The sequence below is a fragment of the Peromyscus leucopus genome, chromosome 14 (assembly GCF_004664715.2).
Source record: "Peromyscus leucopus breed LL Stock chromosome 14, UCI_PerLeu_2.1, whole genome shotgun sequence".
NCBI lineage: Eukaryota > Metazoa > Chordata > Mammalia > Rodentia > Cricetidae > Peromyscus > Peromyscus leucopus.
In genome coordinates, this window is record NC_051075.1 from 53,933,009 (window position 1) to 53,949,585 (window position 16,577).

Consider the following 16,577-nt stretch of genomic DNA (forward strand, 5'->3'; position numbering starts at 1 on the left):
GCAATGTGCCGATGTGGGGCTGTGCTGGACCAATTATCTCATAGCATTCTTGTATTCAAATATCAAAGAAAATAATGTTATATTAATCCGCATTATGCCTAATGTTAAATGCTTCTCATAGCGTCTCAATTTCCCTGACTCTACCTACCCTGGCATCTTTTTCAGCAACAAACAGTTATTCAATAATTTTCCTTAATTTCCAGATTTTTGTCAAAATGAGCTTTAATGTAAGTGATATCAGTTCTATGAATAATTGTATACAATAATTGATGAATTATATAACAGATTTGTCTGGTATTTATTTCACATTATTTGCGTGGACCTATTCCTGAAGGAAGTAACCACTACTTAGTCAGTTATAATATGTATTACTAAGATTTTTAGCCAAACTCCTAAAGTTCAATTAGATAACACACTACTATTGTTCTCGTACCTTTTATCATAACTCCTTCACATCAGAAGGTAGGTGTATTATGTCGTTCTACGTAGCTATGCTTTGCATGGTGTTATGCCACACGCGCTCTGTGGTGCCGATTAACTAAGAGTGACCTTTGGAAAAGACCAGTCCTTAACTTCTTGAGATCTCTCCAGCCACCACATTAAAAATCTGTTATTTTAAACAGCAATGTATTAAAAGAATACTTAGAACATACTCATTATTATGACATTCATAATAACTGAACATTATATATTATTATTCTTCTAGAGAGCGTTGTCCTTTTTGCCAAGACCAGCAATATGGTTCTCGTAACCTGGCTGTTCTATGGGAACTTTTTGTAGCACGCAGTGGTGTTGGGCCTTCTTAATTTCCTCTTGGAAAGAATGCCCCATTCGCCCTGCCTCCCAATCACTTCCGTGGCCTAGTTTTGAAAGTTGAGTGATTCTGAGGAGACTGCGGCAGAAGACTTGCTGCAGGTTCAGAGTCTCCCCAGGCTGCATGGGATGCTCCAGAATACCCTTATCTACAGTGTGAGACCCTGTCTCAGAAGACCAAGTGTTTAATGCAGTGCGGAAGACGAGTATTTCTGTGTGATTTGTAGTGAACTCACTTGGTTCTTCCCTGCCCAAGATGCCACCCAACTTGAAGTTCCGTCCTCCAGAACCACTCTGAACTTTGAAAAAGCTGTCTCTTCTCTCATTTGCCTATTTTCTAAGTTTTGTTTTGGATGCTATCTAAAACGCCTTATGTGTTGTAAGTATATGTAAGTGTGTTTAGTGCTCCTGTGTCTCACACACACACACACACACACACACACACACACACACACACACACACTGCTTCTCTGCCATCCTCTGCACTTCCCGAGATCCCCTAAGTCTCCCCTCTAAGTCTGGCTTGGAACATACGGTGATTTGTCTAGTTCCGGACGTTTTGCATCGGGCTGCAAACAAGGGCCCAGGAAGAGTCACGTGTTTACTTTTCTTATTTCTTTATAGCCTGAAACATCGATGTTCTTACCTTAAAAAAACAGCTGCACTGTTACCATACACACAGCCATATCACGTACACACTGGAAGCAGTAACCACACTGTAGTTTGCTAAAAAGTATGAGTATACCATAGGTCACCTTACCATGCCACTGTTGAGTTGTGTCCACCTGGTGACGGCACTGATTCATTGTTCATGTGTCTGCGCACCTAAGTCTGTCTATAGCAGGAAGTCCAGGAGGTGGGATTATTACACCCAGTGATACATTCACGTGGGCATTTATAGCTTCTGTGAAATTGGCCTCCAGAGAGATTCCCAGTCAGGAGAAGCGAGGCCCACCCTGCTCACCCTCTCCTGTATTGGGCTTCCCAGCTATTCTGCTGGGCCATGCTTTTACATCTCGTGTGAGTTCCCTCTTAGTTTTAGTGATGGTGGGATTAGAAAAAAGACCGTCTTCAGGTAGAGCATGGTAAGGGTGCTTTGTTTGGACAGAAAGCCAGGAGGGCAAAGGATCCAACGGGCTCCTTCTCAGGACATTCAGACTGCAAGGCTTCACTGGCTCAGTTCTTCTGTCTAGGTGCTTTTCGCTCCTGGGTCTGCTCTAGACTAATGTCATTCGAGGAGCCTAATCCTCTCTACTCCCTCCAGAACAGAGAACCAGAAAAGCCAGGGAGCCCAGAGAGCTGCATGGAAAAGCTTAAGGAGAATATTAAAAAGGAAGAAATGGTTTGATGTATTTTTAATATAAAGTGTGGAAAAAGTAGGAACAGGGTGGGGGCTGGGAGAAGGGAGGAAGGAGATTATTCACGGTAATTGGAACCAAATGTTGGCTGGGAACAAGGCGGCATCCTCAGTCTTCCTGTAAACCCCGCGGCTTTTCAAAGTGATCATAACAGAGAGCCCCAGCCAGGACACGCTTTAACCCTTCCCTACCTGCACAGGCCCAGTGGCTGTAGAGGCGGTGTCCTCCAGGGAGGAGTCCTTGCATGCAGCCAATTCCTGCAGCCTCTGGCTAGCGTGGCTTCAGAACACAGGCTGGGGCAGGTGTGAAGAGCGAGACGCGTGGACTGAAACCCCTCAGTCTGCCTGCCCCTCTCCTGTGGGCCGCTGGTAGCCCGGTGACCAGTGGTTTACCAGGTTTATACACGATGATGCTTTCTCGAGGGGACAGTAAGAATGCTCATGGGACAGGCAGTCACTTTGCATTAGCAAGAACTCAATTCTTTGCACACCCACTAATCTGAAGCTCTCGGTGTGCCAGTGGACAGGAAGGGGCGTGTCTGGAGTCCTGGACCTTCGTGGATCATGGTCCACTCTGACCATTGTGACACTGAGATGAAAAGAGTTGCCCAGAGAGTATGGGGTCACCTCGTCCTTCTGACTTCCAGGTGAAGAATGGCTTCTAGTCCAGTCATTCATCCAAGGAGGGGAGATAAAAGCAAGTTACTACATGTGGCTCCTGGTTCCAACTGGCTCCCACCTAGAGTCACACTGTCCACACACCCGCTGACGCCCATCTCGTGGCCAGGCATGGTGGTGTGTGCCTGTTATCACAACACTAGGAAGGCAGAGATAGGAGGCTAGCCTGGGCTACCTAGCGAATTGGAAATCAGCCTGAGCTATGTAGGGAGACTCCCATCTCAAAAACAGACAAGGTTTATTTTGCACAAGAAAAAGGGGGAAGGGGAAAGGTCTTATTTTGTGTGTCGAATAATTCCCATTTTGGTGAGACTGTGCAAGGCGAGTACGGTGGTGAGGCCGGCAGCTCCGAGGCCACGCGGCTGGGCAGATGCCCGAGCTCTCTGGCTCACTTGTCTTTCCATCCAGGAGTCTGGGGTTGAAGTGAGCTGAGGCTGGAACGGCACTGGGCACAGTGCTTAGTGTCCACCCTTTGTGGTCATTATGCCCGCACCACACACAGCCCAAACGCAAACATCGTTTTAAAACGTTTTTGTTGCTGTTGGATGTTTAGGTTTTGAGACAGGCCTCACTGTGTAGCCCAGGCTGGCCCAGAACTGCACTCCCCTACCTGTGTTTCTTGAGTGCTTGGATTGTGAGCCTATATCAAACACCTAGCTAACATGACTTTAAAAATCGTCTTTGGGAGGTTTTAGATTTTGTGTTTGAGTCCATGAGCCTCCCACCCCCCCACCCACCGGGTTAATTTTTTAATGAACTGTGAGGTATAGGTTAAGGTTTATTTTCGTCTATATATGTACAATTATTCCATCACTTGCAAATCAGTGGCTTTTAAAAGATCATTTTTGTTGGACTTGGACCTTTGCCAGAAATCATTTGAGTGTGTCTGTGTGGGTCTTCAGATAGTTTTAGTATTCCTAAAACAAAGCCCTATGACAATGATAGCTAGAACCCCCTTGGCAATGGCTATTTTTCATCCTAACTTTCAATGGCATGTTGTAACTGTGAGTCACATGGACATCGGCTCAAAAGAATCTCTCACTCTATGCAGTTGCAGACATGAACCTAAGCCTCTGTTTTCTCATCTATAATTGGAATAATACTGCCTCTGCCAACAGCTTTCTATTGAGCACACAAGGAGGAGTAGAGAGAGGTCAGAGTCGGCACACATTTAGAAAGTTTTCACGGTGGCGGTGGCGGCGACAGTGAGACCTGAGCCCCGGGTCTCGCTGTGCCCTATGCAGTTCCACAGACCTTAGGTCTTGCCATCCTTTTGCATGAGTACTGTGTTCAGGCTGCTCTTCTGTGTATCACTTGAACGGCAGTTATAACCAGTAACATTTCTGTTTCTGATGTGTGGGAGAGCTGCATCCTACGGGCTTGACTGATGAATTCGGCCCTCCTACAACACTGTCCCTGTGGCCAGTTGGCTTTCCTGTTCTTCCATGCTCTGCTGGATGCTATTCCCACTGCCTGGAGTTTCTCTTCCAATTGACAAATTGCTGGTCATCTTTTGCAGCCAAGGTGAAATGTCGTGTCTGTTTTGAAGGCTTCCTTGATTTTCGTCCATAGAAAGCTGTTCCTTTCTCTTGCTTTCTGAGCTAAAGCTAGAAGTGTCTCATTCCCAGCACAAAGGCAAACAGTGTGGGCAGTGATGGTTTGTTTTCTTAATTAGAAAATTAATGTGTTTTATACATACATCAGTGTGTCCATAATGTGTTGGTATTGACATTAAGTGATAAAAACAGAATAGTTTAACCACTGTGTACTGAGACAAGACCAAATGAAACACACTAATACACCTACCATGGTTGCAGGTGGTAGTGTGCATAATACTTCACCTTTCTTTACATTTTTTAGTACTACACATTTCATAATGTGTTTTACTTCTTTAAAATTATATTGTTTAATTTTGTATTGTTTGATGTACCCTACAAATCATTGGGATTTTTTTTTTTTTTTGCTAACTTTGATAAGATTATGTTTCATTATTTATAAGAGAGAAACAAGAGGCAGGAAAGGAAACGGAGTTTAACTAATAATATTGAAGGCCAACTTCATCCATATCTGTGGCTTATGTCCTTTATCATAATTGTCCCTGAAACATGGCTGTAATGTGGGTACTACATTCTTCCTGTGTGACTGGCCTTACAGAGGGTATCCCACTACATTAACTCTTCTACCTTTAGATGCAGGAAATTAGTCCTAGTCTTTTCCTGATGGCATTTCAGACCATTTAGACCTCTTTGAAAGGAAGGGTGGGGGTATTTGTTGATGATTCTGTGCAAAGGAAGGGTGGGCGGTACTTATTGATGGTGCAAAAGGGAGGTGAGTTACTTCTGAAAATCAACTGTTGCTGGTGCCCTATGGGAAACAACTTTGTATGAGCAAGTGAGTACAGATTTAGCAGAGCATATAGTTTAGCATCACAAATATCTCTGTCATTGCCAGTGAATTTATACAGTTGCTCATTTGGCTCCAAGTGCCAGTGTCATTTAGAAGCCTGTGTGTGGGCGGAAGCTATCAGTAGCCTGAACACGCTAACTGTGACGTGTGATGTATTTACCACATGTGTTAAATGTCTACTTGCTTTGTATGCTCATTCTCCTTGATGTAACTCACTGGCACGGATTTGAATCACTGGGCCAGGCAAATTAGAGCATGTCTGTTTTTATAAGGGAACTCTCATGACTCCAGGGGATGGAAACTGTGTGGGACCTGGTCCTCTTGTTTTAATAGCCTACGCCATGCAGGTGTTGGTCAATGGGTCTTTTAACTGTCATCAGTTATTTCATCAGCGAGCTAAACATATGGTTTCCTAACTAGCATCTTCGAGAGACGCCATTATCAGGAAAAGCATATGACAAAGAAGAGGTAATGAAAGATGGCCCTGTCGGGCTCCGAGCATGGGAATCAGGCCTCAAGACAGACACAGACAAGCTCTGCGTGTCTCCCTCGGCAAGTGCAATGTCTGAACTTGGAGCTTTGGCGGCAGTCCCTGAGTGCATACTCTGTGTCCTCACTTTATTGCTTTCATACCAAAGCTCACTTGTTTCTCTGTACTGGGCGAGTGGGACAGCTCACCACATAGCACGATGCCACTTCCTATTGGCTTGTCAGAAATGTGTGCCAGTAAGAACAGTAGGTAAGAGATCATTTGATACTTCTTGCCTTGTAGCTTTTACAGTGTCCCAGCAACTGTTCCGAAACCTTCACGAGTTACTTGATTTATAGTCCCAAAAGGATTGGTGAGTAGCTGTGGGAACTCAGCCCTGTCAATATGGCGGCAGGATCCATGCTCTTAACCACTTTGTCAGGGATTCAAGTTATCAGAATCCCCCGGTGAGCTTGTTCCTGGGCCTCGGCCACACCGTAGCCTTGGGGTGAGGCTCATCATTGCCGTCTTTAGCAAGTTCCAGAGTGAGGCTGACACAGTTGTTTCTGACTCAAGGGCCACACTTAGAAAATCACTGCCTTCTCCTGGGCCTCCTCACCTGCATCTGGTAAGAAAGTGGAGTACGGTGTAAGCAGAGTGGGAGGGAGAAGACGTCTTTTCAAAGGATGATCCTCTCAGAGGCAGGTGCCCCCGATTCATGCCAGCTTCGAGTCTGATCTAGCCTTTCTAGAAAATATCCAACAACTGTTAGTCGGCATGCCTCGGCAGAGCAGAGCATGTGCTCTTGTGGCCCTGGCCCTAGTGTGACGTGGGCTTGCTCCTACTGTTCGTGTGTGAAGATAGCTTGGGACCAGGCTCCCAGAAGTGGCTCATCTGGATTTCAGTGGAAAGAAGGCTTGACCAGAAATAACATTTCAACCCCCTTTGGCCTTAATACTTCCTTAGAACACTTCCTTTTTTGTGATTTTCCTCGTGTTTTATAGGGACTTTTAAGGGCAGAGGAAGGACAGGTGGAGAAGGTTTGGGCAAAGGGTGGAGTCTTCAGAGCTGTGCTTTATTTCCCTTGGCCAACTGGAAGAAGCGGGCAGAGGCTGCTCAGCGGGCCAGAAGAGCTCTGAACTTGACTGTGCCAAGCCTGCCTGCTGTTGTGTTTCCTGGGGACAAGGGGAGACAGGAAGGGAGTCAGGCTGAGGCCACGGGCTAGAACTCTCCACTTGCGACACCTCTGCCAGCTGTCTGTGTGCACGGGGTTTGAACCTGACGCCGAGTCAGTGTGGAAGTTCCTCAGGGACGTGCCTGCCAGTTGCCCCAGACAATCCACACATTCACGTTCCCTTGGAAGGCATCTCCTGGCTCGTCTCTGCAGGCTGTGAAAGGTAGGTGGTGGCCATCCAGCTTTCCAAGGGCCAGCTGTGCTTGTGTGTGTCACCGTTATTGTCAGAAGACATCAGCCCTTTCCTGCTAGTTGACAGAAATCCTGCTGAGCTGGCCTCGGTCTTGTTGAATGAACCGGTGTCAGGGAGGTCTGCGGTGCTCTTAAAGGTCACTCTTTGCTCACTTCTTTTTTAGTGCACAGCTAGCTACATTTTTTAAGCTTCATGTGGTGGGCTGGTTATGCCAAAATAAAGAGCTGGATCAAAGACAAGACAGTTCTTGATCATAAGGCAAAGGATCAGTCTGTCTTTTCAGATCCAGAAAGCTAATAGATAAAGGATCCAGGAGTCACTGTCTACATAACTGGCTAGCTCCCAGAATCCTGCGTAGCCTTTAGAGCAGGGCTGTGAACGTAACCTTTGGAAGGTTTGGTTTTATGTCTAGCTTTGTGTTCCATGAAGCTTGCTCCCAGAGTCAGAGTCTCTGCCAGACACACTAAGTCCAACTCTGTCCTTATTTCCTCCTCCTGAGTTCCATCAATCATGAAGTGGAAGGGTGTGGAGACAGAAGAGGTCTGGTTCACATTCCGTAGTCATTGGCAAGTCCAGCTGGCTGTGATCTGGCTGGGCTTGAAAAGGACAGGCTTATCAACTCCTAGCTCTCTGACATGGTACCTCATTGTCTTCTTCCCAAAGTTATGGCATTGTCACACAGTTATTTAATAAAATCAAAGTCCAGTTAGCCAAAACATCCCCCAGACAGCTCCCCGATACCTCTCGTGCCTCTTTCCCCTCACTGAGTGATCCGAAGCCTCCTCTCGCCAGTGTTTATCATTCTGTTTTAAATTAGGATCTCAGTTGGCTCCTGCTTATGTTCTTAATTTCCTTGATTTTCCTTCTGCCTCTGAGGGTGGGATGGGCTGAGAGCTTTATTGATTTTGAAGCACCTTGTTCGGTGTTTCCCGCTCCTGCTTTCAGCTTTTCTGTTCCGATGTTCAGCAGGCAGTAGGAGCCAAGGTTATTCTTCAAGTGCTCATTGACACACAGTCTTCTGAGGTAGTGTTCACGGCACATGTTGGTCCTATCCAGACCTTAATTCAGGGACAATGAAATTCACCAGGAGTCAGGCCTGAATCAATCTGAACTTTCTCTATTGAATTACTATGTGGGAAGAAGCAGTTCTTAAGAGTCCCGATTCCTGATTTATGTCTCCAGAGCTTGAGGTAGTGATTCAGGGTATGATTAATGTGAAGGGAAGAAGTTCAGACGCTGGGAAAGGAAGAGAAGAGATAAAGATGAATTAGATGCTGAATATATAAATTAGTAATTGAGATGTCAATTGCAGGTCAAAATCTAACAGATTAGCACACCGATGATTCATGAGAAAACTAAGTCATGTTAGACTAACCTCATTTTCCTTCATGGTAGAATTACTTTAGTGAAAGAAGACTGGGACAGAAAAGAATGACAGTGAGTGGTTTCAGAATAAAGCATAATGAAACCTTGTGAGCACAGGGGAGAAATGTGAATGAGAAAATGTGGCCATTAGTATTTATAACTAAACGGGTAACTATCCCAACAGGCAGCCAATCTGCAGTTGGTAATTAAGATCTGAGACTGTGCCATTAGCTTACTAATTTCCCATTTTTATCAATGAAATGATTTATCCATTCATATTTATTTGGTTGTCCGCTTTTGCTAGGCACTTACATATCCAGAAAACATACAAATCCTATTTTCAGCTTATGTGAAATGGTGTATATCTTGAATGACTATCAGGATTTAAAGACCAGAATGACTGTTCTCTGAATTTAATGTAGGAAAACATACATGTCCTTAATATGAATTCAAACACTCAAGTATGAAGAAGGCTTAAGGATTCAGGTTGTCTCTGTCTCTGAGTGTAGACATTGACATTGATAGGAAATAGAAAAACTGGCAAATTATTGGTAAACTCAACATGGTAACTCAGACCTGGAGGCTAAAGCAGAAGAATGCAAGTTCCAGGCCAGCTTGGGCTACTTAATGAGTTCTTGTATTTTAAGAAAAAAAAAATTGGTATTTTGTTTGTTGGGTCAGAGATGGGTTTCTTGTGTTTCTACAGTGTAGGATATTGAGAAAATACCATTTTTATTCCAAAAACAATAAAAGTGTGTGTGCGCGCACGCGCATGCTCAGAGAGACTGACTTCATTTTATAAAAGTGTAAGGGATTGGCTGCTGCTCCTAACTCCAGCTTGGAGTGGAAAGGAGCTGGGGAGGCGGACAGTCTCCTCCATTCATAATTGCTGCTCCCTAATTGGCAACATTATTAATAGAGTAACCCCCTACTTCTCTTACTCACTGTGTAGACCAGGCTAGCCTCAAAACTCATAGAGATCCACTCGCTTCTTCTTCCCGGATGCTAAAATTAAAAATGTGGGCCACCACTGTCCACTTCAGGCCAATTTTGCATGCACTAGAATCACTTCCGTCACTCGTTACCCAGGGACAGTCCTTAGTAAGGAGGTTGTCGAGACAGCCTCTCCTCTCGCCAAAGCAACATTGCTCCCACTGGCTCGTGTCCCTGTTGTGTGGCCCCTCCCGTCCCACCCAAAGGTTTCCTCGCAGTGGGAAGAGCAGTAGTAACTGGGCACTTAGCTCTGCAGTTCCAGGTATGCGCTAACTGGTGTACATGGCTGTCATATTTAATCCTTTAGTCGGTCTAGGAGACGTGGGGTCCACATTTATTCCCATCTCACAGCAGAGGAAACCAAGGCACAAAGAGGTTAAATGTATTACTTTTGGTGGCATAGCTAGGACTTTAACTTAGCAGTCTTGTTCTAGACCCCTGGGTCTCTGGAGTGGCTGTTTTCCATTCTGGGGTGGTACAGATCCAGGGCCTCCACTACTTCAAAATTCTCTCACCGACCCAGCTTTTCCTTTGACCCACACTCACACCTTACTTCTTTTCCCTGGTTTCTTGAATTATTTCTTTAATCCTTTCCCAGAAGCCTTCCATCATATAAACAAAATATTTTATGCTTTTCTCCCTGTTCTGGAGCAGGAAGCTTGGCCTGCACTTAGGGTTTGATGGAGCACGTACTTTCAACCCAACATGTGGGTCATCAGACCGTCACATGGCTTTTCCAGAAGGGCTGTGTGCTCTTGGGATTTCTATACTGCCTCTGCTGTGCTCTCCCACGCCTGTGGAAGGGCCATCCCCGTATAACTCCGTAGGAGGAAAGCAGGAAGGAAAGACAGTTCTCTCATCCTGATGCACACACTCAAAGGTTAAGTGCACGTGTTTCCTGGCTGGACCTGAATTGCTCTCAGCAACTCTTGTGAAAAGATAGTCCAGTGAGAAGGTCTCTAAGAGCCGAGGCTGTGACGTCAAGTGCGTGGGCTGTCTTAGCTGAGCCATCTGACTGACTCACTGGTTCAGTAATGTTAGGCAGACTTCATCTTGTTAGTTCTCAGTGTTCCCAGTCAGCAGTTCCCAAGTGGTAGCTAGTTTGTTACTGAGGTAGACTAACCCTTGCTACCGATGATTTCGCTGTTGCGCTTGGACTTTTGGTTTTCCCTGGTGGAAGTATTCCTCCGTCCCTCACTGCCGCGGTGCCGAAACCATCACCACCTGCTGACTTTCTCCTAACTGCACAGGATGCCTTGTTTGTTTGTCTGTCTGTCTGTCTGTTTCAGACTCTTCCACTAGATCCCAGGCTGACCTCAGATTTGCTCTAGTCCTCTTGCCTCAGCCTCCTGAATGCTGGGATTACAAGCATGAGCTAGAATGCCCAGCTCTGCCTTTGCCTTTTAATGCCACAGTACATCCTTAGGCTGCTTTTCAGAACCTGCCTTTCATCTATAGTGCTCTTTAGCCAGTGTGAGTGCTCCCTATCAGGTGAGTGCTCCCTATCCGGTGTGAGTGCTCCCTATCAGTGTGAGTGTTCCCTATCCAGTGTGAGTGCTCCCTATCCAGTGTGAGTGCTCCCTATCAGTGTGAGTGCTCCCTATCAGTGTGAGTGCTCCCTAGCCAGTGTGATGAGTGCCCCCTATCAGTGTGAGTGCCCCCATCAGTGTGAGTGCTCCCTAGCCAGTGTGAGTGCTCCCTATCAGTGTGAGTGCTCCCTAGCCAGTGTGATGAGTGCCCCCTATCAGTGTGAGTGCCCCCATCAGTGTGAGTGCTCCCTAGCCAGTGTGAGTGCTCCCTAGCCAGTGTGAGTGCTCCCTAGCCAGTGTGATGAGTGCCCCCTAGCCAGTGTGAGTGCTCCCTAGTGTCTGCTTTATCCTCATTCTCCTTCCCTTCAGACCTCCATGCAGATGTCCAGGGCTTAAGCTAATAAGATTGCATTACTGTTGTCGTGAAGGCCGTTTCCCCTGATGCTCACCTAATACATTGGGAAACTGCTATACCACATATACAGAACAGGAAAATTAACTAGTGTTTTAATTTAAAATAAATGAAAGTGTTATGACTTTTTATCTTTTTTTAACTTGCAGTATATTTTCCATGCTCAATTTGGTGAGTTTGTGTATCTGTATAGCACAGTATGAAGTATGATTGGGATATTCCCATCATGCTTCAGAGTTGCCTGGCATCATTTCCGCACAGACTCCCTCTGTGTGCAGAGTCCTCCTTGCACCTCTCCCTGTGTGTTAAGTTGGTTTGTTGAAATGGAATCATAGCGTATTTTCTCTTGTGTGTCTGTCTTTCATTCAACCCAGTGTTTCTGACATTCACCTAGTAGTTAATTGTTTTAGTAGTTCAGCCATTTTATTGAGCAGTATGAAAGCGTATGAATATATCATATTTTAGTCATCTATTTTCCTAAGGGCAGGCATTAGGATTGGCTCCAATTTTTAATAGTTGTAAATACAATTTCAGTGAAAATTTTCTACAACTTTGTTGGTAGCCTTGTGCGTTTATTTATTGTAGGCAATTAAGTCATTTGTGTAAACCTCACAAAAATCCTAGTTTTCTGTTGCATTGTTCATAGCCCAGCTCTCAGTGTATCGGAGTTCTCTTTGCACTGCGTGATCACCAGTGTCTGTAATTGTACTTGACTTCAAACAGCCCCTACCCCTGTGTTTTTGTTTGGTTTGGTTTATTGAGAAAGTGTCTCCTGTAGCCCAGGCTGTCTTTGAATTCCTGATTCCTCCTGGTTCTGCCTCTCAAGTGCCAGGATTACAGACATGTGGCACCACACCCAGTTGCAATTTTTTTAGTTTTGTTTTTGTTTTTCAAGATAGGGTTTCTCTGTGTGGTTTTGGTGCCTGTCCTGGATCTTGCTCTGTAGACCAGGCTGGCCTCGAACTTCCAGAGATCCACCTGCCTCTACCTCCCAAGTGCTGGGATTAAAGGTGTGCGCCACTGCCGCCCGGCTCAATCTCCATTTTGTAGATGAGAAAAGGTAAGGATAATAAATTTGTGGAGAAGTGAGGTGCACAAGGGCCTTGGTGCAGGATCCTCCCCTACTCATGCCTTCCTTAACCTCGAATTTGGTCTTTGTGAATGTGACCTAACTCTAGCTGGCCTTAGAGCCATTTTTTTTTTTTTTTTTTTTTTTTTTTTTTTTTTTTTTTTTTTTTTTGGTTTTTTCAAGACAGGGTTTCTCTGTGTAGCTTTGCGCCTTTCCTGGAACTCACTTGGTAGCCCAGGCTGGCCTCGAACTCACAGAGATCCGCCTGCCTCTGCCTCCCGAGTGCTGGGATCAAAGGCGTGCGCCACCACCGCCCGGCCCTTAGAGCCATTTTTAATGGACACAAAGTACTCCATACAGAGGCACTCTCATTTTGTCATTGGAAGCACCACTAAGGTCAGAGAGACCCCCTCTCATGAAAACACCTGATCACATAGCTTCCTGTGGTCAATGCTGTCTTGTCTGCTCATGAGAGGCCTTTTCCACCGGGAGGGCTTCTTGCGTTTGTAGTTAAGAATTCATGGTTGAAGAGAATGTAAAGTCTGCTGTCCTTAAACGTCTACACTGTCCAGAAAGCACCACCATGTTTATCATTAAGACTGTTGTATGTTGAGCAGCACCACACATTTTTCTAGTACAGGACTGTTCCTTCAATTCCAGGACATTTCATTATTGTGGCCTCACTTACTAAATGTTATTCCACCCCCAACACCACACATCACAGAGGCGACTGAAAGCCCATAATTGTGTGAGGGGCGGGGCATCCCTATTTGACAGGGATTAGGTGAGGCAGGCAGAGGAACCGACAGCAGAGTCACGTGTGTGTGTGACTGTCCCTGCCGGCCGCCTTCTCCCCACACTCCTGTGACATCATAGCCTTGGTAGGAAGCCTCAGTGCCCATGGAGGGTGGAGCCCTGTGTGCTGAGGAAATGTGGCTGTGGATCTGTAGTTTCCTCCAAGCTCCTTACATCCATCCATAAGCAGAGAGCAAAGCAGGGGCCATTAAGAGATGGGGGAGTAGGGTGTGGGGTGTGGGGGAGCAGTTACAGTGGGGACAGGGTATCCAGCAGCCTAGGTCGTTCTGGGAGTGAAGGGAAGCTCTTGGTGGGTAAGCTGGGAAGAGAATGTAGTATGGGAAAAACATGCCATCTTGTTGCCTATTTGGAACTTAGAAAAAGAATCTCATTACAGTAGAGTCTTGCAGTGTGGCCCAGACCAGCCCCAAACTCCTGACTTCAGCTCTTCTCCCTTAGCCTCCCTGGTAGCTGGGACTACCTTCATATATAAGATGTGTATGAAACATAAATGAATTAAATGTTTCAAGTATCTATCTGTCTATATACACACACATATACATACATACACACACATATACACATACACATAAATAAATATTTTAAAAATTTGCAACCAACACCCCACCCCCAACCCCTGAAAAAAAGAAAGAAACCCAAATCCAACACACACTCCAAGCATTTGGATCAGGGAATCTCACAAAATTTTAATGAGAACAACTGATCTCAAAATTTTGGTGAAGGTAGAAAGTGTATTACTAGTGAAACAGAAAGAACACAGGTCTGTGAGATGGGATAGGCTTTCAGATGGGTACCGGAGTCATTGGGTGCTGCAGAGAGAAGAGCTGTATGAACTCAGGTGCCTGAGTCAGGGCAGCCTGCCGCAGTGCATGTGGTCGGTCTCCTGTCCATCACTGTAGCACTTGCACGCTAGAAACTCCAAAGACTTGTGCTCTGAGGAGGAGATGATGTGCTCCAACCAACCCCACTGAAATTCAAAGCAAGAAGGTTCTTGTGGCACTTATTATATTACACAGCTGAGCATCCCCACCCCCACCCAGTGCTGGGCTATAAAAATTCCTGCCTCTTTGCTAAAAGCCTTCACTGGCTTGAGAAACTTCCTTTTGTGATTTGGAGGCTGAGCTTACGTTACTGATGAGATTAAAAACATATTTCACTATAAAAGTTTATGGTGTTCCAGCCTCTTCAATATATGTGGAATTGGAAGAACACTTCTTACCCACAGTCCCTGACTTATTTCTTGCCCATTGCCCTGCCCTCTGCGTCCATGTGCCCCCTTGCTCACTTACCTGAGACCCTCGGGAGCATCTCCCCAAAGACTGCTGTCCACTACACAGCAAGAAGGCATTAAAATGAATGCCTCATGGAAGTGTTTGTTGTTAAAACAGTTACTAGCAAATGAAATCACTCAAGCTACCCAGTGGGGTTCATTCTGGTATGAAATGCATATTACTTTGCTTTCCTATTATATACTTACCGAGTCTAGATTGTTCCCTATGGCTAGAAACTCCTATAACCATCAAGCCAGAAATGGAAGCAGAATCTCGGTGGGTGAATTTTCTAACCTTCAGTTCAGTGACTAATAATAGTTTCCCTTGGAGATTTTTAAAATAATGTTTTCATTAATTCTTTACATTCATTCATTCACATTTTTGGTCATATTCACCCTCACCAAATTCCTCCCAGATCCATCCCTACCACTGTACCCACCAAACTTTGTTCTCTTTTAAAAGCGAGACTAGCTTAATTGAAAATCTCGAGATAGTTCAGCCCGGTCACCTGGTCCCTCCCTTTGTCTTCATTTGAAGGAGAGGCATTCCTGCCTTGACTGTTCTCATCTTTAAGCCCACATACCTGGCTGGCATGGCATCACACACCTATATTCCCAGCACTTAGGGGTTGTAGACAGGAGGTTTGCGAATTTAAGGCCTGCCTGGAAGACCTTGAGTCAAGTCAAATAAACCTGAATGCCTTTCTCTACCACCCCTCCTTCCACTCACAGCCCGCTCAATCAATGCCATTTAGCTTCTTGTATGTTATCATCAGTCAGCTTGTCTTCCCTCACTAATGAGAAAAAAGATAAGAGAGTCTCCAGGAGCTGGGAAATGGCTCAGTCTGTACAGTTCCCTGCATAAGCATAAAGACCAGCATTCAGATCCTCAGCCCTCACGTACAAGCCGAGTGTGACTGTGTGCATGCGTCATCCCAGCATAGGGCAGGTAGAGGCAGGAGGATCCCGGGGACTTGCCGGGCTTTCAGTCAGCAGAACTGGCATCACTGAGAGACCCTGTCTCAAATTAAGCTGGAAAGTAACTGAAGAGTGCACTCAGTATGGACTCTGGCCTCCACACATGGGAATGCATGTACACATGCATCTGCGAGCACACACATACACACACAGCCTGCCTCCCCACACAAAAGGTTCTGTCCCCTTTTCTAACATGTAATCCCATCTTACAATCACTCAGGCTTCTGCCTTGTGATCAGGCTAACATTCCATTGATTCATTTAGGCATTTGTTTTTCCGTCAGTGATCACCGCATTTCTCCATATGTTCAGAAATCCTTTGGGAAAGATTTATTATATGTACATGCATACATGTGTATGATAGCGTAGGTGATAGCTTAGTGGTTCTCAGCCTTCCTAATGCTGCAACCCTTTAACACAGTTCCGCATGCTGTGGTGACTCCCAACAATAAAATTATTTTCGTTGCTACTTCATAACTATAATTTTGCTACTGTTATGAATAGTAATGTAAATATCTAATATGTAGGATGGTCTTAGGTGGCCCCTGTGAAAGGGTTGGTCATTCATCCTCCAAAGAGTCATCACCCACAGGTTGAGAACCACTGTTAGCTCTCTATAATGTATACACACATTTCATTTAATTTAATTCAGCAATTTCCAGAGGAATTGCTGAAAATCAGATGTTGTCCTCAGAAGCCAAATAAGTTAATCTCTGAGTCTTTTGGTTCTGTTGGCCAAGAAGATCAGCTGATATATCATGGAACTGAGCAGTCTCTGTGGAAGCCAAACTGGGCAAGGGGCGTGGCTTATCCTTACCAGAAGGTGAAACTATAGGAATACAAAGTCTTTCACATAGGAACACATTTCACAGATACCCTTTTAACTGGATGTCTGGGAATCTCTTTATTTGAGAAGTTGGGAAATCAAAGGTGTGATTTAGTGACGTCAGGTAACTGACCATACAGTAGCTTTTATAATTCTAGCTCGTGTCTGGT

At 45.3% G+C, this 16,577-nt stretch overlaps 1 protein-coding gene across 16 annotated transcripts in view; it reads left to right on the forward strand.

Annotated features, from left to right (window-relative positions):
- Ttll5 (tubulin tyrosine ligase like 5) overlaps positions 1-16,577 on the forward strand; it is a 253,130-nt gene that overhangs the window by 169,760 nt on the left and 66,793 nt on the right. The window lies entirely within an intron of this gene.